Source organism: Biomphalaria glabrata, chromosome 10, assembly GCF_947242115.1.
Source record: "Biomphalaria glabrata chromosome 10, xgBioGlab47.1, whole genome shotgun sequence".
NCBI lineage: Eukaryota > Metazoa > Mollusca > Gastropoda > Planorbidae > Biomphalaria > Biomphalaria glabrata.
In genome coordinates this window covers 35,840,016-35,860,010 of record NC_074720.1, presented here as the reverse complement: position 1 = coordinate 35,860,010, position 19,995 = coordinate 35,840,016, and positions in this window count along the sequence as shown.

Below are 19,995 nucleotides of genomic sequence, written 5' to 3'. Positions count from 1 at the left end.
ATAGGACAAGAACGACTATTGACATTCAAAAATTCCATTAAGCACCAACTTTATATACTAATAGCATAACTTGTAATGTAGGTAATACCAGGGGCGGACTGGGCATTTCTATACAATTCGGCTTATATCATACGAGGGGCATCCAATCCCAGGTCTACCTAATGTATCGATAACTGAAAAATGCATACAATGAATCTTCATAAGTAAGAAATATATAGGCCTTATGTTGCTTTTTAATCGCCAAGTGTGTAAGCCCTAAAAGGATGAAGCCTACTAGTAGCCCTGCCAACGGATATAGGTTATTACATTATTTCGGGAAAATGTGTTATAAATTAGTATCAATCAAACAATAGAGTCTGTAAAAGATTTATTTTTTTAAACACGAAGCTCAGAGGGTCCCTTTTACAAGAGAATAGTATAAAACATTTAACAATTTAATGTAATACTTGCTATAGTCTCATTCATACGGCCCTTTAGGTGGCCCTACCGGCCCATTTGGGTACCGGCCCACCGGGCATTTGCCCAAACGCCCATATAGCCAGTCCGCCCCTGGATAATACGTATAATCATAATATGCCGATATGTCGGTGCATTTTTAATGTGAATAAATACTCAGGCATTTTAAATGTTTTTTCTTTTATCTCTCATTCAAGCAAAACAGAATATAAAAAAAAAATCATTTAAAAAAACAAAGCTTATTTCAAGGGGAATAAAACTATATATATATTAATAATGTACACGTTATTTCCCTTATTCGATATCAAACAAAATAATTAATTACCAACAACTAATTGGGATTTTTTTTAATAGACATGTTTTGTTAGATACAATAAATAAATGTTTGAAGTATTAACTTGATCGAGGAATGCTTAATGGAGCGTTAGCAATAGTTTTAGGGGACTAAACCCAACACACTGAGACATATCTGTGAATGTGGAAGGATTAGTTTCCATTGTTAGTATAAAAAAAAATAATTAATTACCAGTAATTAATTGACAAATCGATTAATTTTTATTTTATTGATTTAAGTCTTGCCTATGTCAATAAATAATTATGCAAAATTTCAGCTTAATCTGAGAATAGTTTTGAGAGAAATAACCAGACAGACAGAATGAATTGATATAAGCTGTGCAAAATTTACCGTGACACTCCCAATATCAATTAAACCTTGTATATTATGAGGCCCCTTCTTATGTAACTAGATCCTTTATACGGAACACATGTTGTTTTTTATTCATTTCAGCAGTTCATATAACTGACAACTCCATATTCAAAAAGACGCACAGCGAAAATATTACGAATGCCATTTATTACTCCTTAAGATTATAACTATCTTTTTTACAAACAGGCAGTGTACACAAACATAGTATATGCTGATGGTGTACTTACACTTGCTCCCACTCTGTTTGCTATTTCCCTTGGCGCAATGCTGAGTCAATGAAGGTAGAGACTGCAGAAGACATCTTTAAGTCAGGTTTCGCTCTAGACGGCAACGTGTTTACCTTACGGCGCCTACTGTCCAACGCTAAATAAAAGAGATGGCCATCAAAGAGCATCTGTTAGCCGATAATTGCGCCATACTAGCTCACACTGTACATGAGCCCCAGCTCGCCGTTAGCAATTTGTGTACGCTGCCACTTCTTTTTGTTGAACAATAAACCTCGGGACAAAAAATAGAAGCCATGTTTCAGATGTCATCCAGTAAATCTCCTCAGCCCCAACGATCATAGTGAATGAAAACGTGAAACTAATTACTGTAGTAACAGCTAACACTCAGGGGTGTTCCTATGACCGTAACATAAGTTTATTTAAAATTTTAAAAAACTTTAATTAAATGTATTCTATAAAAAGCAATATGAATCAGTTATGCGAAATTACGCACAAAAAAAATAATACTCGAATAGGGAACATAATAAAAACATATATCTAACAAGTTAGTCCAGAGGTACTCTGTGGTCCCAAAATATATTATCTAGGCCATCAACTAGAGCCTCTAGATGTACAAAATTACTGAGACAGACAAGTAATAATACTAAGATTGCAGTTGCAACAAAAAACAAAGAGTTTATTTAGAAACAAAAGGAATAGATCATGTAAAATAAAAACGGAAATAAAGGCTATCAAAAGAAAAAGAAATAATGAAACAAATCAAAATAGTAGGACAGGTTCAAGTTACAATAATCAAAGAACCAGCATCACAGAGGAACAGTAGTGTCTCATCTCAAAAACCAAAACGATGGTTTCCAATAATATAATACATGTCATGACAATTAAATGACATCATCCAAGAGATACACTACAGTCTCGTATCAAAACAAAAGATGTCTTTTACAAAAAAATATATATAGGGGAGGATAAGAGACTAACTAGACATATACTTATACTATTTACATTAACCAACTTATTAATAACAAATAAATAAAGTCTTCTTAGCTCATTATCGAAACACTCTTTCCATAACGGTGGCACTCTCCTCTTGAGTAACACAGTTAGAGCACAAGTATTAGTTAAACATTCTGGAGACTTTGTTCAAAATACACTGGTCAGCTCAAGGACTCAAGAGAGAGAGAGAGAGTGGCAATTGTAAACAGTTAACAGGGACTTAAATCAAGTACTAAGGGGACTAACTCTTATTGAAAAAAAAGTAGCTACCCTTATTGTCCCTCTTGTCACACTAACATCCAAAGTTGTCACCACCGATGTAGTTAGTGCTTTTCTGAAATGACATGCATCAACTCACCAAGTGATTCTCACAGTGCTACAATGTCTAGCTCCTCACATCTTGAGTCACACCAATTTTCTCTCTACCTTCTTGACGATATAGTCATAGTCAACAGACCGGGTTTCAAGCCACTGGCCCTAAAACAATAATATTGCAACAAGCCTAATTCTAACAATTAAACAATAACCTTTACAATTACAACAATCGAGATCTTGAAAACAAAATACAATCAACTTACCCACTGAAAGTGGATAGGTGGCAAGTGTTTTCAACAGCAACAGCATCTGATATTAGACAAAACAGTGAGTATGTCAATAACATGGCCTCCTTTTACAAAGTATAGGGCTACTTCCTTCCATATACACATAAAACATTGGCCATTCTCGCAAATCAAAATCCACAACAGTGGTCAGTTGGAGTCATCCAGACAAACAATTATAATAAACATAATAAACCTAATAAAAAAAAAGTATGTCAAGGGGAAACAGATTTTCCATCGACTCAGTCAGTGTCATTTCTTTTCACAAATTACAAAAAAAATATTCTGAAGAAAATTTTTCTTTGTCTGATGTACTGATGTTTCGTTAATTAAGTTTGTACACTAGCTTTTATTAGTTTGGTTGTAATATTATTTTTGTTTGTTTTCCTTTTAAAGGTTTTCTTCACCTCTCTTTCCTACTTTTAGGAATTTTAGTATTTTGAAATTTTAATTCTGTAAGCATATCCATGCTATCGTGATGCCTTCAGCTAGATCTAAATCTTTAAACAGGTCCTGAACTACTGGCCAGAATCGCACAGTCCACAGAAAAACTTGAAAAACTCAATACAATCTGGACAGACAAAGACCGTTCCTTTGACACTAAAGTCAGACTAATGCGCTCTTTTGTCATGACCACATTCTTATATGCTTGGGAATCTTGGATGCTAACTACTATAGAGCAGGATTTTATAACACTAGAAGGATCCTAGGTAAACACAGACTGCATCACAAACGAAGAGGTTAGAAACAAGATCATAAAGGTAATTTGGTCCCACGATGACCTGTTAACTACTGTCAACAAAATGCAAAGTGAAACTTTATAGCCTATAACATGTTCCTCACGCAAAGATCTACCCGCAGGGAACAGTACCAGGACAAAGAGGAAGAGGCAGACAGAGAAAGCGATGGGAAGACAACATAAAAGAATGGACTTTCTATGAAGAAAAAGGTCGACAGATCTTGTGTGGTGCCCCAACGGTTCATTAGACTAAGATATACGTGAAGGTAAAGGAAGATGATGCTACTTTGATGCCTACAGCTAGATCTATACAGAAATGACAAACAAACTATTCATATCAACATGTCAAATCTTTACCTTGGTGACTTTATTTTCCCATTTTAAACCAAATGTTCAATGTCTGTGTCATAGAAGGAGAAAGCTTAGCGGAAAATATTCAAAATATTGTTTTGAAAGATGAATGCTATGTATTAGTTTTCACCTCAGACAAGTGATGCCAAATGTTTTCGTTGACTGTGGGTCAAATTTATTTCAAACACGCATGCCACGGGCCCCAACAACGAAAAAAAAATAATCGTGGAGTTTAATAGACCTGTGTCTCTGGATTAACTTTGCACTGTGGATACGACTTTTAACGGACACAATAACACCATGACATGAAGAGTGGAGGTGCAGATTGCCGTAATTGGGCATTACTGCCCTATTCAACCTTATTGACTTAGAGCACATAGCTGCACACTGGCGGATCCAGGGGGGGGGGCGGTAGGGGCGATCGCCCCCCCCACTCGGCCGACCTCGGACGAATTTTAGTATAGAATTTGTATACGAATTTATTACTTATGTTACTAATATATACTAATTATTTATATTTCAACCTATTTTTAGATTATTTCGCCCCCCCCTTTCTAGTAATTTCGTCGATTTGGTAGGGTCGGGAGGGGGCGATGGCATCAATCCGCCCCCCCCCACCATAAACTTTCGAGTGGGGGGGGGCGGTCCTATTTATTTGTAGAAATCACAGCTTGCTAACAGAATCAATTAAATATCTATATGATTAAAACTTTTTATTGGTATTTTAACAGGTCTTTATATTATGTCGTTCATCACTTTGGCCGACAGGAAGGAGAGGAGTGAATACCTCTACCGCCCTTCCCATCTAAACCCTTTGAGTGGGGGGGGCGGTCCTACTTTTATGGAGAAATCATAGTATGTGAACAAAATTAGTCGAATATCTATATAATATAAATAGGTGGAAGTGCGATACATGCAATCACCTTTACCCCCATCAGACAAACCAATACTTTTTCGTTTTTGTATTATAGTAAGAAATTACAAAATAAAAAAAAAATCTGTCACTAATATAATTTATATATGCTATAAAGTAAATTCTTATATCGAGTCGCCCAACCCCTATTCTTTAAAGCAAAATGCAATCATTAGCAGAAATTATAAAAAGGAGGAAGGATTAATCGTTTTCATTTTACCGCCCTTCCCTTTTCCAGACAGAGTTTGTGTAATTTCACATGAATTTATCATAACTATTTTCGCCCCGAACCTCACTGATGAATAATAAGCTGTAGATGTCAGGAGAATGCGTTTCTGCAGTGAAGAATGCAAGAAAACGCTTTTGGAGTCGGGGCTTCGCCCCGAACCCCACTAATAAATAATGAGCTGCAGATGTCAGGAGAATGCGTTTCTGCAGTGAAGAATGCAAGAAAACGCTTTTGGAGTCGGGGCTTCGCCCCGAACCCCACTAATAAATAATGAGCTGTAGGTATCAGGAAAATGCGTTTCAGCCGTGAAAAATACAAGGAAACGATTTCAGGAGAATGCGTTTCTGCAGTGAAGAATGCAAGAAAACGCTTTTGGAGTCGGGGCTTCGCCCCGAACCCCACTAATAAATAATGAGCTGTAGGTATCAGGAAAATGCGTTTCAGCCGTGAAAAATACAAGGAAACGATTTTGGCGTCGGGGCTTCGCCCCGAACCCCACTGATAAACAATAAGCTGCAGATGTCAGGAGAATGCGTTTCTGCAGTGAAAAATGCAAGAAAACGCGTTTTGTGTCGGCCGAACCCCACTGATAAATAATGAGCTGTAGATGTCAGGAGAAAGCGTTTCTGCAGTGAAAAATGCAAGAAAGCACATTTGATTGACGGGGCTTCGCCCCGAACCCCACTGAGGAAACTTACAGCGCTTTCCCAGACCCCCGAGCGTGCAAGAGAAAGGCCTCAACATGACTGTTTTTTTTCCTGTTTTTTTTTTCGCCGAAGATTGAGAAACAGTTATATTTTATTCTCATATATCGAATATATATATATATATATATATATATATATATATATATATATATATATATATATGTGTGTGTGTGTGCTGTACGCACGTTTATGCATAGGGTTAGGGTTTACTGGGCGTTAGGGTTAGGGTTTGGAAAAAAATCGCCCCCCCACTCCAAAGTTCTGGATCCGCCAGTGACATAGCAGATGGTCAAAACTTCAAACTAGTCCTAGAATGTTAACTGTGGATGTCAATTCATAGCGTCATTCTCTACGCGAGCCGGTGATCCGTGAAATGGGGTTGTGTTAACACATGTTTCAGTTATTTTATCTATGTTTGATCATGCAGAAATATGTGTAACTTTGCTCTTTAAATCTCATATGCATGATGTAAGAAACTAATTTTACAACATTGAAACTATTATAATTTCTTTAAAAGTTGCCTTTCCTTTATGTGTGCATATATAAATATCGATAATCAATTCTATTCCTTTCTTCCATATTCTAATGATTTAGGTGTGTAGGACTTTAACCTCCCCAATAATAGCAGTGGTAGGTGTCCAGCAAACAAAACGAGGCCTGAAAACCCAAAAAGAGGCATGAAGCCCATAAAAGAGGCGTAAAGTATAATGACTTAACAAGAAAATATTTTTAACATACTTTTTTTTTTAAATACAAAGCGTATTTGTTTGAAGTAGTTTGGTTCAGTCATGTAATTAAATTAGTAATAGATCTAGGCTTACAATAAAAAAAGCATTTATAAATAAAAAAGGGGAACCACCGAACTCATGGCTCCAGGCTTCTCAAGCACGGTAACCACTCTGCTAGTGGAGAGCTTATAAACATGGAAGAGGGTAGAGTTATTGTTTCTATAGTCTCGTCCTATTCAAGTTTGTGTTGACTGAGACCATTCATTACAGAAGGCCTGAACACTGACCCGCAACCTAACAACCTGTGGGCAGTTTAGACCAATAGTTCTTTGTCATGTCACAAGTCCAAACTTGGGTGTAGAGAAATAACGTGTACAAACTTTTTACAAGACGGACAGACAGAAGAAATTGATATAGGCTTTGTAAAAATAACGAGTTTTCCATGTATTCTGCACTAACAGAGTCTGAGACATGCCGACGGTTGGTCTTATTTGAACGGTACACTTTAGATATGTATTGCAACATATGCGGTCGCAGTGGACCTGCACTTTCATATCCCCTCGCTAATTCTAAGTGTAAATTATTAAATTTAACCATTTTATAACTTATTTATAATAACAAGGTTTCCCGACCTCCTGATTTTCCAAGGCCTCCAGGAAATATGAAAATGCAAAATATACGAAAATGTCTTTAAAATCTTCTGAAATTATTAAAATATCCTGAAAAATAGACTGTCATTTTGGGGTGCCAATAAATAAAAATGGCATTTAATAAAAATTTATTACAAAGACGAAAATATTTTCTTAAAAAAAATCTTAGCTTTGACACTATGCTTATCCCTACCCAGACTAGGCCGCGCAATCCGTTTCCATAGGGACCCGCAATTGTTAGGGCCGGCCCTGTTAAGGGTTATTCTCTTATAAAAAGTACCACAATATTCTATAAAGTAAGCGATTATTCAGTATTTAGAATATGTTTTAATTATTATTTTTGTTTATTTAAACAATAGGAACTAATCCAATCTAAAAAAAATAATCAATGTGTTTTGCTCAATTTTCCTAATGTGCGAAGTATTCCGTTAGTAGAAAGGTTTGGGAAACAATGATCTTAAAATATGAAAAGTTGTGCAAAGTTGATTTGAAAATGGTTGTGGAAAAATAATATGCTCAAACTTTGTACCAGACAGACAGACAGACCGACTAAGTGAGTTGATATAAAGTTTTGTAATAAAACAAAAAGTATTATTATTTTTATTATTATTGATAATATTATTATTATTAAAATAAGGTTTCCTTTCAGACCATACGGGCATATAGCAGATGATGTTTAGGTCATCTGAACACAATTTTTTTTTGTTTATTCATAAGACTAATTTCTATTTGTACAATTATTTTTTTCTTTCATAATAATTTAATGGCTGCAATATATTCCTGTAGGCTAGACTTCAAGTGTTTCTTTTCATTTCAAAAATTGTCCAATTATCAAAATATCTACACTTCTTCATTATTTATTATTATTATTGCTAATAATTTAAAGCAATGACTTGGGAGTGTATCTTTAACATTTAATTTGTGTTTAAATTTCTAAACCAGTTAGACAATGATTGTAGGAAAAAATAACAAACATAAATATTGTTTTAAACACATTTATTGAATTCAAATTATATCAAAGCCGACAAAGCTTTAACACATAAGTTTTCAATACATTCAAAGCACACATCTCTTTTACACAAAATTGGAACATGATTTAAATGTAACTTTTAAAGTGAAGTTCATTAGGTATAAATTGGAAATCAAGCTGTTAAAATAGATTTTACTATGTCATATACTATATTTAAAAATTTGCCCATGATATTAAATACACATAGTTATTTTTTTGTTATTGATTAAGTTAGTGAAATTTAAATAAAAATAGGTCAGTGACGAAGATTGGAGGAAATATTGTGGAATGGTTTTCATATCACTTCAAAATGCAAAGATACCCTATAAACAAAGCCCCATCGAAACCATTCTGGCGCGGTGTGGGGTAATAAGGTTTCATTGGGTAGATTGACCTACTTACAATCGCCCCTATAAAAACGTTAACACATCGGTGTTGGATTTTAGTTATTGGGCCGTTAACGTCTTTCCGCTTTCGTGCCGGTGTGGGATTTCCCCAATCACGCCAGAACCAACATGATGAAACCTTTATTATAACAAAAAAACAATATTATGATGTTTTAAAATGTAGTATTAATCGTCTTAAAGCTAAATGTTGCTTTGAATCCTTTTTGTAAGTAATATTAAGATTTAAAAAAAATTAATTAGGGTTCTATTGGGGAAATCCCTAACTGGAATAGTAAAGTTTTACCCGTATGGGCCCAATGCAGACTTTTCGTAATCAAATAGTGTATGTGTGTGTGTGTGTGTCTGATTTTTTAATGTGCACACTAAAAAAATATATCTATATCTAGTAATATTTAATCACACATAGAATCTAAAGTTAAAGGAGAACATATTTGTTTTTTTTGTTGTTGTTTTTTTAGATTTAGATTTTTAAAAAAAGTTTAATACATTTTAACATTTTTTTCGACCAATGAAAAAGAAGCATTTATTTCTTTTAAGCTCGCGATATTCGGCACAAACTGGATTATTCAGTCTTCACTCTAGAACGTACACACGTGGATCAAATTAGAGCTTCTTTATTTATTATTATTATTATTGCTAATAATTGAAAGCAATGACTTGGGAGTGTATCTTTAACATTTAATTTGTGTTTAAATTTCTAAACCAGTTAGACAATGATTGTATGAAAAAATGACAAACATAAATATTGTTTTAAACACATTTATTGAATTCAAATTATATCAAAGCCGACTAAGCTTTAACACCTAAGTTTTCAATACATTCAAAGCACACATCTCTTTTACACAAAATTGGAACATAATTTAAATGTAACTTTTAAAGTGAAGTTCATTAGGTATAAATTGGAAATCAAGCTGTTAAAATAGATTTTACTATGTCATACACAATATGTAAAATTTGCACATGATATTAAATACACGTTGTTATTTTTTTGTTATAGATTAAGTTAGTGAAATTTAAATAAAAATAGGTCAGTGACGAAGATTTGAGGAAATATAGTGGAATGGTTTTCATATCACTTCAAAATGCAAAGATAATGTCTGGAGATGTGTAATACTTAAACAATGACTACATGATCAGCAAAGTTTTACTGCCATTAAGTGAGAAGGAGAAAGTGTGTTTGTGTGTGTGTATTGGTGTATTTTTGAGAGAGAGAAAACAGTGTGTATAATAAGTGTATTCATGTGAAATTGCATATCTTTTTCAAATTAACCGAATTCTTCTCTGACCTAGAAATATTTTCTTATGCATCAATTGAATTGAACAAGCACATGTGTGTGTGTGTATGAAATGAGACTGTGTGATTTTCATGGGCAGAACTTGATCTTGTCATTTACAGCAGGCCAATCTCTGTAAAGAAGAATAAGACAAAAGTTATCATTTCAATCAAAATCATAGCTGATGAATAAAGTCAAGAAAGGTTGTATTGGAGACAAGTCAAATATACAGATTGTTAGAGCCACAAACTTAGATTATTTGTATTAGACATAATCAGGGTGTAACTCGGACATCAGACATATATTTTAAACCAATTTAAGAGACACATATCCAGATTGTTACAGAGAATGTGTGTTGTATGTATGACCTCCTTCACTCGAAAGCAACAATAGATTATCTCATGGAAATTAGATGAATGCCTGTGCATTACCTATGGTCGGAATAATATCGCCTTTCCAGCAGTTTCCCCATCTCCACGTAGCTGATATATCCAAGGGAACGGCAAATGCCGATACAGTTTGGGATCATCTGGGTAGCAGGCTCTGCCATGGTGTAGCACTGAGTGCTGAAAACTGCCTCTAAGGTTAGGCGGCTTATGTTTTTAGTCCCGAAGCCTTTCACTATAAAATGCTTCCACTGGCATGAGTCTTAAATAACCTCTGATAACCAGTCCTATTCCTGGCTCAGATATTAGCTTATCACTAACAGGAGAAATGACCAAGGCGAGTAACTGGTGGCTGGTGTAAGCTTCAGGCAAAGTGGCCCGTTAGCCTTGGAAGGCTACCCATTTAGGGAAAAGAAGATTGAATTCAAACCCCTACTGCCTTGTAGACATACCAAAACATAGGAAAGAACGTTTCTTTGATAATCAAAACTAATATAATATATATATATATATATATATATATAGCTTATACTCTTACATTGATATCCAAAGACTAAAGAAATACTGATTGATCGATTAATTGATAAATTAAATTGATTACCTCTGAGCAGTTTAATTCTGTGATCAAAACGTTCTGAGTCGTTTAGTAAATTGATCAGACTCAGAACTGAAAATCTCTTTGCAGGGTCCTCTTCCAAGAGACAGGACAAAATGTCCCTAAAAACAAGAAAAGTTCAAACTGATTAAAACAATAAAAAATTTAACGTGCAAACATTTTGTATTGTTCCCTCTTTGTCTATACACCTCTACATATTTTACATTATATTTTTCAAATCTTTATTCATGTTTCAAACTGCTATTTTTTGGAATAAAGTAAAAAAAAAAACAGCAACAGAAAAGATTTTTGTACATTTTAACAACTATGTTGTTTTTTTTTCTTTTGAAAAATAAAAAAAAGTGAGAATGTCATTTGACCGGTATAATTAGTAACGCTTGGCTAAACATTAATGGGACGTCTGCTCGAAACCCGACTTGAACTGAGTTGTGATTGCTAAGCGCCTAAAGGCAGCATGGAAGCCAAGATGGAAAAGTCTGGGAAGGTCCAAGCTTTGTGGTCAAGTCAGGACTTAGTTTCCAACTCGATTCTAACTCGGGTCCCCTCGGTTAGGAAGCTAGGTCAACTGCAAAGTAGTTTGTACCACTTAAGCAGTAAACTCATTTTTATCATTATACCACCAACAAAGATTTTGAAAAAGAATATTAAGTCACAATAAATTTGTATAAATCAAAGAAACAATTGAACTTGATACAGTAGTACATTATAAAAAATCTTAAAGACTGTTATCGGTGGAGAACTTACGACACACGTATATGTGTCTTGCAGTATTTGGTATTATTTGAAGTCTCGGAAGCTGACACTCTGGCCTCTTAACTTCTTTGTACATGTCAAGCATGGGCGTAGCCGGGGGGGGGGGGGTTCTGGGGGTTCAACCCCCCCCCCCGAAATGAAATCCCCCCCCCCCCCCTATGCGGGGGGGGGGGGGACGGAATTAAGTGACTGATTTTTGCTTTCATTTTGTTTATTTTAGGTGAGATTTTAATACTAAATCATCACTTACCACAGCACAGCCGAGACAGTTTTGAGTTAAAAACCCTCTACCTGGGGGTTTTGAGTTTAAATTCCCCTACCAGGGGGTTTTGAGATTTTAAAAACCCCTAACAGGGGGTTTTGAGATACAAATCCCTCTACCAGGGGGCTTTGAGTTTAAAACCCCCTACAGGGGGTTTTGAATTTTAAACCCCCTACCAGAGGTTTTTGCAGTTAAATTCCCTCTTCTATAAAACAAAACAAAAAAATGCAAACAACAATCCCCAAATTCCAACAGCACAGTTGAGGAAGATTTTGATTTTAAAACCCCATCCAAAATTTACGATAACCCCATCTTCAATATAAAAAAAAAGCAAATTACACACTCAAAATTCTATGAGCGTAGCTAAAGGGGTTTTGAGTTTAATCCCCCTCCCCCTTTCAGTTTGGGTTTGAAGCTAAAAAGTACCTCTTCAATATAAAAAAAAAGCAAATTACACACTATAAAATCTATGAGCGTAGCCAAAGGGGTTTTGAGTTTAAATCCCCCTCCTCCAGATGGCTTTTTCTTTAAAGTTTAAAACCCCTCCAGATGGTTTTGAGTTTAAAATTCCCCTACAGAGCGTTTAGAGTTGAAAACCTCTCTCTTCAATATTATTTTAAAGCAAACTACAGTCACCTAATTCTATGATCGTAGCTAAATGGGGTTTTGAATTAAAAACAAAACAAAAAAAAAACCCAGAGATTTTTTAGTTTAAAACCCCTCAACAGATGATTTGACGAAAAAACTTTCCTTTTCGATATAAAATCTAAAGCGAAATACAGGCATGTAATTCCAAGAGCGTAGTCAAGAAAGGTTACAAATTTCTACCAGTGGCTTGGGCTCCATTAATTAAGTGTGAATAGTCTTCTGCCGAAATTGAAAATCATTAAATGTGTCTCAACAAAGATGGCTAAGAGAGATTTTAGGAGTCAGTCATATCATAGAGATCCGGTCTAAATCAAAGAAATCATATGCAGAACTGGGAGTCGAATCCTTAGTAAGGTTGTGACAGAGCGTCGCATGAGGTTTTGCGGGACATGTATTCCGACAAAATGAATTACGCAAAATAAGAGTTGCGGAAACAGCTTGCCGGAAAATGCGCCGAACGGTGCGAGAGGGTCTAAGTCAGTAAGAATAGCACATTAGGTTTTTGAAATAAAACTTTTTAATAGCAAGATAATGCACTGTAGATACCTCAGAATATGCATTTTGTTGGCTTTCAATACCAGAAATAGTGCTCGGCGGCGGGGCTTCGCCCCGCGCTGGGGGAGCACTACGAACTCCCCCAGACCCCCTTGCTAGCAAGGGCGGGGAGTCTACAATAAACAATAAATGTCTTCCGAAAGGGTCAGAATGTAATAAAGATTAATTATGTACACACACACACACACACACATATATATATTTTTTTTTCGCGGGGGGGGGGGGAGGAGGTCGGGGAGGGGAACCCCCCCCCCCCCAAAACCCTCCCCGAAAAAAATCCTGGCTACGCCCATGATGTCAAGATATGTATGGCAGTAATCTATTATCTGTTATCGGTGGAGAACTGACGACACACGTATATGTGACTTGCAGTATTTGGTACTATTTGAAGTCTCGGAAGCTGACACTCTGGCCTCTTAACTTCTTTGTACATGTCAAGATATGTATGGCAGTAATCTGTACTGCTTGGAAAAACGGAAGTTGACTCACAGTTCTCAAATCCCGTTCCACGTCGCAAACGCGTCATTGTTTCTACAGAAATGTAAAAAGGAAGTTTTTAACACTTGGGTTTTCGGAAACTACGGAATAATCACCCAAAAATTGTAAGGGAGATAATTAGAGACGAAGATTGTTTTAATTTGGTTCCGCTACTAGATCTTTCGATTTGAAAAATTAAACATAGTAGAGACAAGCTTATACCAGATTCCATTCATTTCATGAGTTTCAACTTTCATGCTTTATGTAGTACTTTTTAAATTCTTGGATTGGATTTGAATTATAAAATATATTAATGATTGATATATAATGTGTATTAAATCTATTCACCATTTTATTTCAATTATTAGACTATTACATTTTGTAGATTTAAGGATTTAACATAAGGCCAGCAAAAAACACATTCACTACTCAACATTAGATTAGAATATGATACATACACCCTGGCATTTTTGTACTCAATGTAACCTGATACTAGCCAGAGTCTAATCTGATTCTAACCTGATACTACATTTTCACTTTCCCATGCCTTACTGATAAAAAAAAAATGTGTAGTTTGCTGGAAAAAAATGTTAAATCTTAACAATTTAATGACACTTACCTGTCTATTCCTGGAACGTTGAATGTTCGTGAAACTATCGTTAGAAGTGGCTCCTTGGGCTGCAGCTCTATGACATTCGTCTTGTAAAGCATACACCAGTAGACGACTCCAAGGGCGTACATATCGCACTAGAAGACCAATGAAAAAAAAATTATAAAATGTATTCAAATGAGATCAAACTATTCCTAGATTTGTTTTGGAATCTTGAAAATCCCCCCCCCCCTTTTCCCATTGATGCAGAAGACAATATGTCTGGTTTACTAGCACTTGGCTCACCAAAAATGTCTTGTTTTATACTAACATTTAGTTCACCGACTATTGGTTCAATGAATAGACCTCATTCACCAATCATAAACAAACAACATTTAGCCACGTGATTATATTGATAATAACAACTGAAAAACTGTCACGTGAAAGCCATGGTGTATTACGTAATTTGTATAGAAGAGATGGCTAAATGTTGTTTGTTTACGATTGGTGAATGAGGTCCATTGTAATATCCTTTTTTTTATATTCTGCTCGAGGGTCTAATTGAAGTTTACTACTGTGGACTAGCTTTATACATTGTATATTGGAATATTTTTAAATGATTTTATCTGTGAATCACATTTGTAGATTGCTTTCTTTAATCAGACAACCATTTCTGAGATTTTGATACAAACTTATGCAATACTAAGCAATTATTTCTTTGCTTTAAATCGATCCTATTACTTGTGAAGTTAGGCTTAGGATTAAGCTCGCCATTCCTGGTAAGCATGGTTTTTTTAATTGGGGGAGGGGCGCATGGGGGCTAACAATCTCACACTTCTTTATTTCCCCTATGTAATAAGAAATAAAGGAACACTGAAGAGTAACCTAAAACAAGGCTTTATTAAACTAGAACGACACATGAACTGACGAAAGAGACTTGGACAGTAGCACACTAGATCAATGTTGTGAACACATTCTCACGACGTTACACAAACATAAACAAATAGTAACTATTTCACCACATTCACCCCGCCTAGAATTAAAATAGCAAGTATAATAATATAGTAGGCCAATAGCATAAATGAAGAGAGAATGCCAGTGCTTGTAATACAATAGATTATCAATAGATCAATAAATAGTGTCGAAATATTAATTTCTCTAGTAAACAATAGTGAATGGTGATACAAAGAAACCTAAAAACCAGTATCTGTTGTATGACTTATAAACAATTAATAGTTTCTGTTTTAAGTATTAACAAATAGTGTAGTAAGTAAACATGTACGTAAGTAAGTGAAAAGTAAACTCTAGTATCAGTAGCGAGATAAACAATGCCAGTTTATGTAGAACATAAGTAGTGCAATAGATGAACAACTCTAGACTCTATAGTTCGGTCTGGTTCTTCTCTCTCTTAAGTTGTAACGGGGTTGACTATCCTGTTCTACAGTTTGGGAGTCACTAGCGAGTTCCTGAGCGTCAATTGGGGTATTTTCAAGAGGAAGCGCTCGGAGGTCCTCAGAGCCTACCAGGGGTTCTTTCCTTTCTTGTATCACCGTAGGGGTGTTTACTGGTACTTCCGTGTTTTGAGTTTCTGGAGGATATTCATTATCCTCACCCTGAGGGAAGAACGAAGGTTCACTTGTTGTAGTGGATGGGGAGGGGGTGGGAGCCAAGCGTCTTAGAGAGACCGTCTCCTCTTTACCGCTGGGCAACCGTACGACGGCATATTGGGGGTTACACATCAGCAGGTCGACTTCCTCCGTGAGAGGATCATACTTTGAAGATCGGTTCTCTCTTCTCAGCAACACTCGACCTGGGCTAGATAGCCAAGTGGGGATAGATATCCCGAAGGAGGATTTCCGGTTGAACCGGAAAACTCTCTCGTGTGGAGTTTCGTTTGTTGCCGTAGATAGTAATGATCTAATCGAGTATAGGGCCTGGTTCAAGACAAGCTCCCATCTCGAGTTCGGGAGATCGAGGTCTTTCAGTGCTAAAGTAACAGCGTTCCATAGAGTTTTGTTTAGTCGTTCAATTTGTCCGTTGCATGAAGGATTAAAAGCGGTTGTTCTACTTGTAGCTATTCCCCTCTCGTGCAGAAAGGATTGCACCTCCCTCGACATAAAGGCCGTACCTCTGTCAGAATGGACGTACTCTGGCATCCCAACTAAGGAAAACAGCTGATTTAAACACTTTATGACAGTAGATGAGGACATATCGGGACATGGGTAGGCAAATGGGAAGCGTGAGTACTCATCCACCATTGTTAATAAGTATTTGTTGTGAGTAGCAAATGGGAGTGGCCCCTTAAAATCGATGCTTACTCTCTGAAATGGTTGGGTAGCCTTGATGAGGGTGCCTGAAAACTGTTTGAAGAATCTAGGCTTCAGTTCAGCGCAAGTTTTACATTGGTTTACCACTTTGCGGACGTCCTCGCAGGAAAAAGGTAAGTTCTTAGTCCGAACGAAATGGAGGAGTCTCGTGACCCCTGGGTGACAGAGGTTGTTGTGTAACAGTTTGAGGTCTTCTCCAGTCATTGCTGACGCAAAGTGGTTTCTTGAAAAGGTATCCGCCGCAGCGTTTTGTTTCCCGGGTCGATATACGACGTCATATTGGAAACAACTAAGCTCCAGTCGCCATCTTTGTATCTTTTCGTTTTTGATCTTGCCCTTGTTCTGCTGGTCAAACATAAAAGACACTGAGCGTTGATCTGTAACCAATGTGAAGGGTCTACAGATTAGGTAATGTTGCCATTTTCTCAGGGCTTCTACGATAGCGTATGCTTCCTTTTCTACTGCTGAGTGTCTGCGTTCACTATTCGTGAGTGTTCTTGAAAAGAAGGCGACAGGACGGCCTTCTTGATTAAGAGTGGCGGCAATCGCGATGTCAGAGGCATCTGTTTCGACTGTTAGAGGTCGATTGTAATCTATCGTCGACACAGCAGCGTTTTCAAGTTCGTGTTTTAGCTGTTTAAAAGCTTCTTGAACTTGTTCAGGGGGAGGAAAGGCTTTGTTGTTTACCAATAAATGGATCTTGTTGGAGAAATTTGGGATCCATTGAGAATAATAGGACAGTAGTCCAATCACCCGCTTTTGTGATTTCATGTCCTGTGGTGGAGGTAGGTTTCTCAATGCTTGAAATCTTTCGGGGTCTGGTCTTAATTGCCCTTGTGAGATTTCGTAGCCTAGGAGGCATACTTTATTAGTCGCAATAGCACTTTTATCATTGTTGAAGGTGATACCGTACTTTTTAGCGGCATTCACTGCTCCCCGTATCTACGAGAGCCTTCAATGGTACTCCATTGACGAGTATTGAAATAGTAGATTTAGTAAGACCGGACGCTGGTGTCGATGCCCAGGAAGATCCAACGGTTGTAGTCCGAGACGTCTCATCATCTGCTTTCACTATGGCTGAGGTTATAGATTTGAGTGTCTGTCTGGTCGATCTACAGACTTTCTGGAAATGGCCCCTCTTACCGCACAAGTTGCATGTAGCGTCGCGGGCCGGACATCTAAAGCGTTGATGTGGGCTGTTTCCACAAAAGAAACATCTTTTACTAGTCGCCGCACTCACCTCGTGTTCTACTTTTGTCGTTGGAGAAAGGCTCCCCTCGTCGGCGCTAGCTCCACAGGGAGTTTCAGAGTGGATGTTATACGCCATGGCATGGTTATGGGCATATTCGAGTTGTCTTGCCTCTTCATAGGCGCACTGTAGAGTTAGAGTAGATTTCTCTAAGAGTCGCAGCCTTATGCTGTTTGAAGCCAGTCCAGTAATGAAGGCGTCTCTTACGAAGATATCTCTGTGTTCTTCAGCGGTGACAGCTTTGAAGTCACAGTCTTTGGCCATACTTTTAAGCTTAAGTAGGAAGGAGTCAACGGTTTGTCCGTTCTCTTGTCGACAAAGAGTTATCATGTGCCGTGCAAAAATTTCGCTTTTAGGCTTCACGTAGACATTTTGTAGAACTTTGATTGATTCTTCGAACGTGGTACACTCACTTATGTACTGAAATACGCTCGAAGAAACGTAGTTTTCCAGTAATTTCTTTTTGTCAATCTCACAGTGAGAGACTGAGGAGATGAAATTCTCAAATGTTCTGAGCCAGTGCAGCCACTTCTCGGCAGCCGATGGCGAGCTAGGCTCTATGTCTAGCTCTTTTGGCCTAAATAGCCGTTCCATTTGTATAATTACTTTTACTTACAGACTGAGAATAGTGTTGAACGAAAATCCAAAAAAGATACGTGAGGCACATAGATCCATAGAATTGAAAGTTTCTAGTTTAATAAATTGTAATAAGAAATAAAGGAACACTGAAGAGTAACCTAAAACAAGGCTTTATTAAACTAGAACGACACATGAACTGACGAAAGAGACTTGGACAGTAGCACACTAGATCAATGTTGTGAACACATTCTCACGACGTTACACAAACATAAACAAATAGTAACTATTTCACCACACCCTATCCACCCCCAGCCCCCTAAAAAGTCGACCTTTCTTTTTGTCTTACAAAATCAAAGAATTCTAATTCGCGTCATATACCTATGCATGGACTATCTTCTAAAACGTTGTGGAAGCCCCCTTGCTGTGACATTACGAATCTTTTCAGAATAATACATTTGAAATACAGATCGACAGACATCATTTCCTTTTTTTTTTCCACAGTTCAATGAAAGTTTAATTTCTTTTCATTAAAAAAATATTTTTTTTATTAAAATTCCATTCCTACAAATAGGCAGGGCTGTCGATCAATGGCCAAGTATTTATTTCAAATGATTACTTTCCGATTCAGTCTTTCTTTTCTTTCTTACGGCTCAATGAATTTATTGAAGTATGTGCCCTACTAGATTTCGATTACTAATAAGCCTTTCCTTTTTTTTAGCCAAACTAAATTAATAAGCGTATCTCACAGGTGTAACTCAATTGTTAAGATCTACAACTAACATTTTCTTTTTTTTTTAGTATGTAATATACCAAAAGACAGAGAGGAATGGAAAAGGACAGTCAACGAATCTTGCATGGTGCCCCAACGGTTCAACAGATTAAGGGATTGGTAAAGGTAATACCCCTTAACACTCTATAAGCTTGCTTAAATATTGGGATTCACTTAATGTATCCCTGTAGGCTCTATACGAGTTTAGATAACCATTAAACAGCCCATAAATAAATACACTGGCTTGTATAAACTTTGCCAGTACTAACTTTCCCTCCAAGTGCATTCGATTTAAATTAAACAATAAATAATGTTAACATCTATTTTATATACCTTCGGCTTTATAGAATTTTATTTTAAAAGATGACATTAAATAACAGTAGTAACTGAGCTGTAATTCGTATCATATTTATCCAGCAAGCCATATTTTAAGAGAGAACTAAATTCATACTTTTAAAACCAATATTTCGTATTTATTTTTACAAAGCTTATATGAGCTCATTCTGTTTGTCTGTCTGTCTGGTAAAAAGTTTTGAACATTTTATTTCAGCCACTTCCCATTCTCGGATCAAGTTAAAACTTTGCACAATTATTCGTTGCATCTGACAATACATGAATCAATTAAAAAAAAATTAACCAGGTAGTTAATAGATTGTTGTTGGTTCATTATTTTTGCTTGATATCGAAATAATGGGAATAAATGCAGCTTAATGAGAGATGTGGATGCATATATGAGTTTCATTCCCTTATTGCGTTTTGACATGTTTTTACTCCCACTTCCCATTGTCGGATCAAAC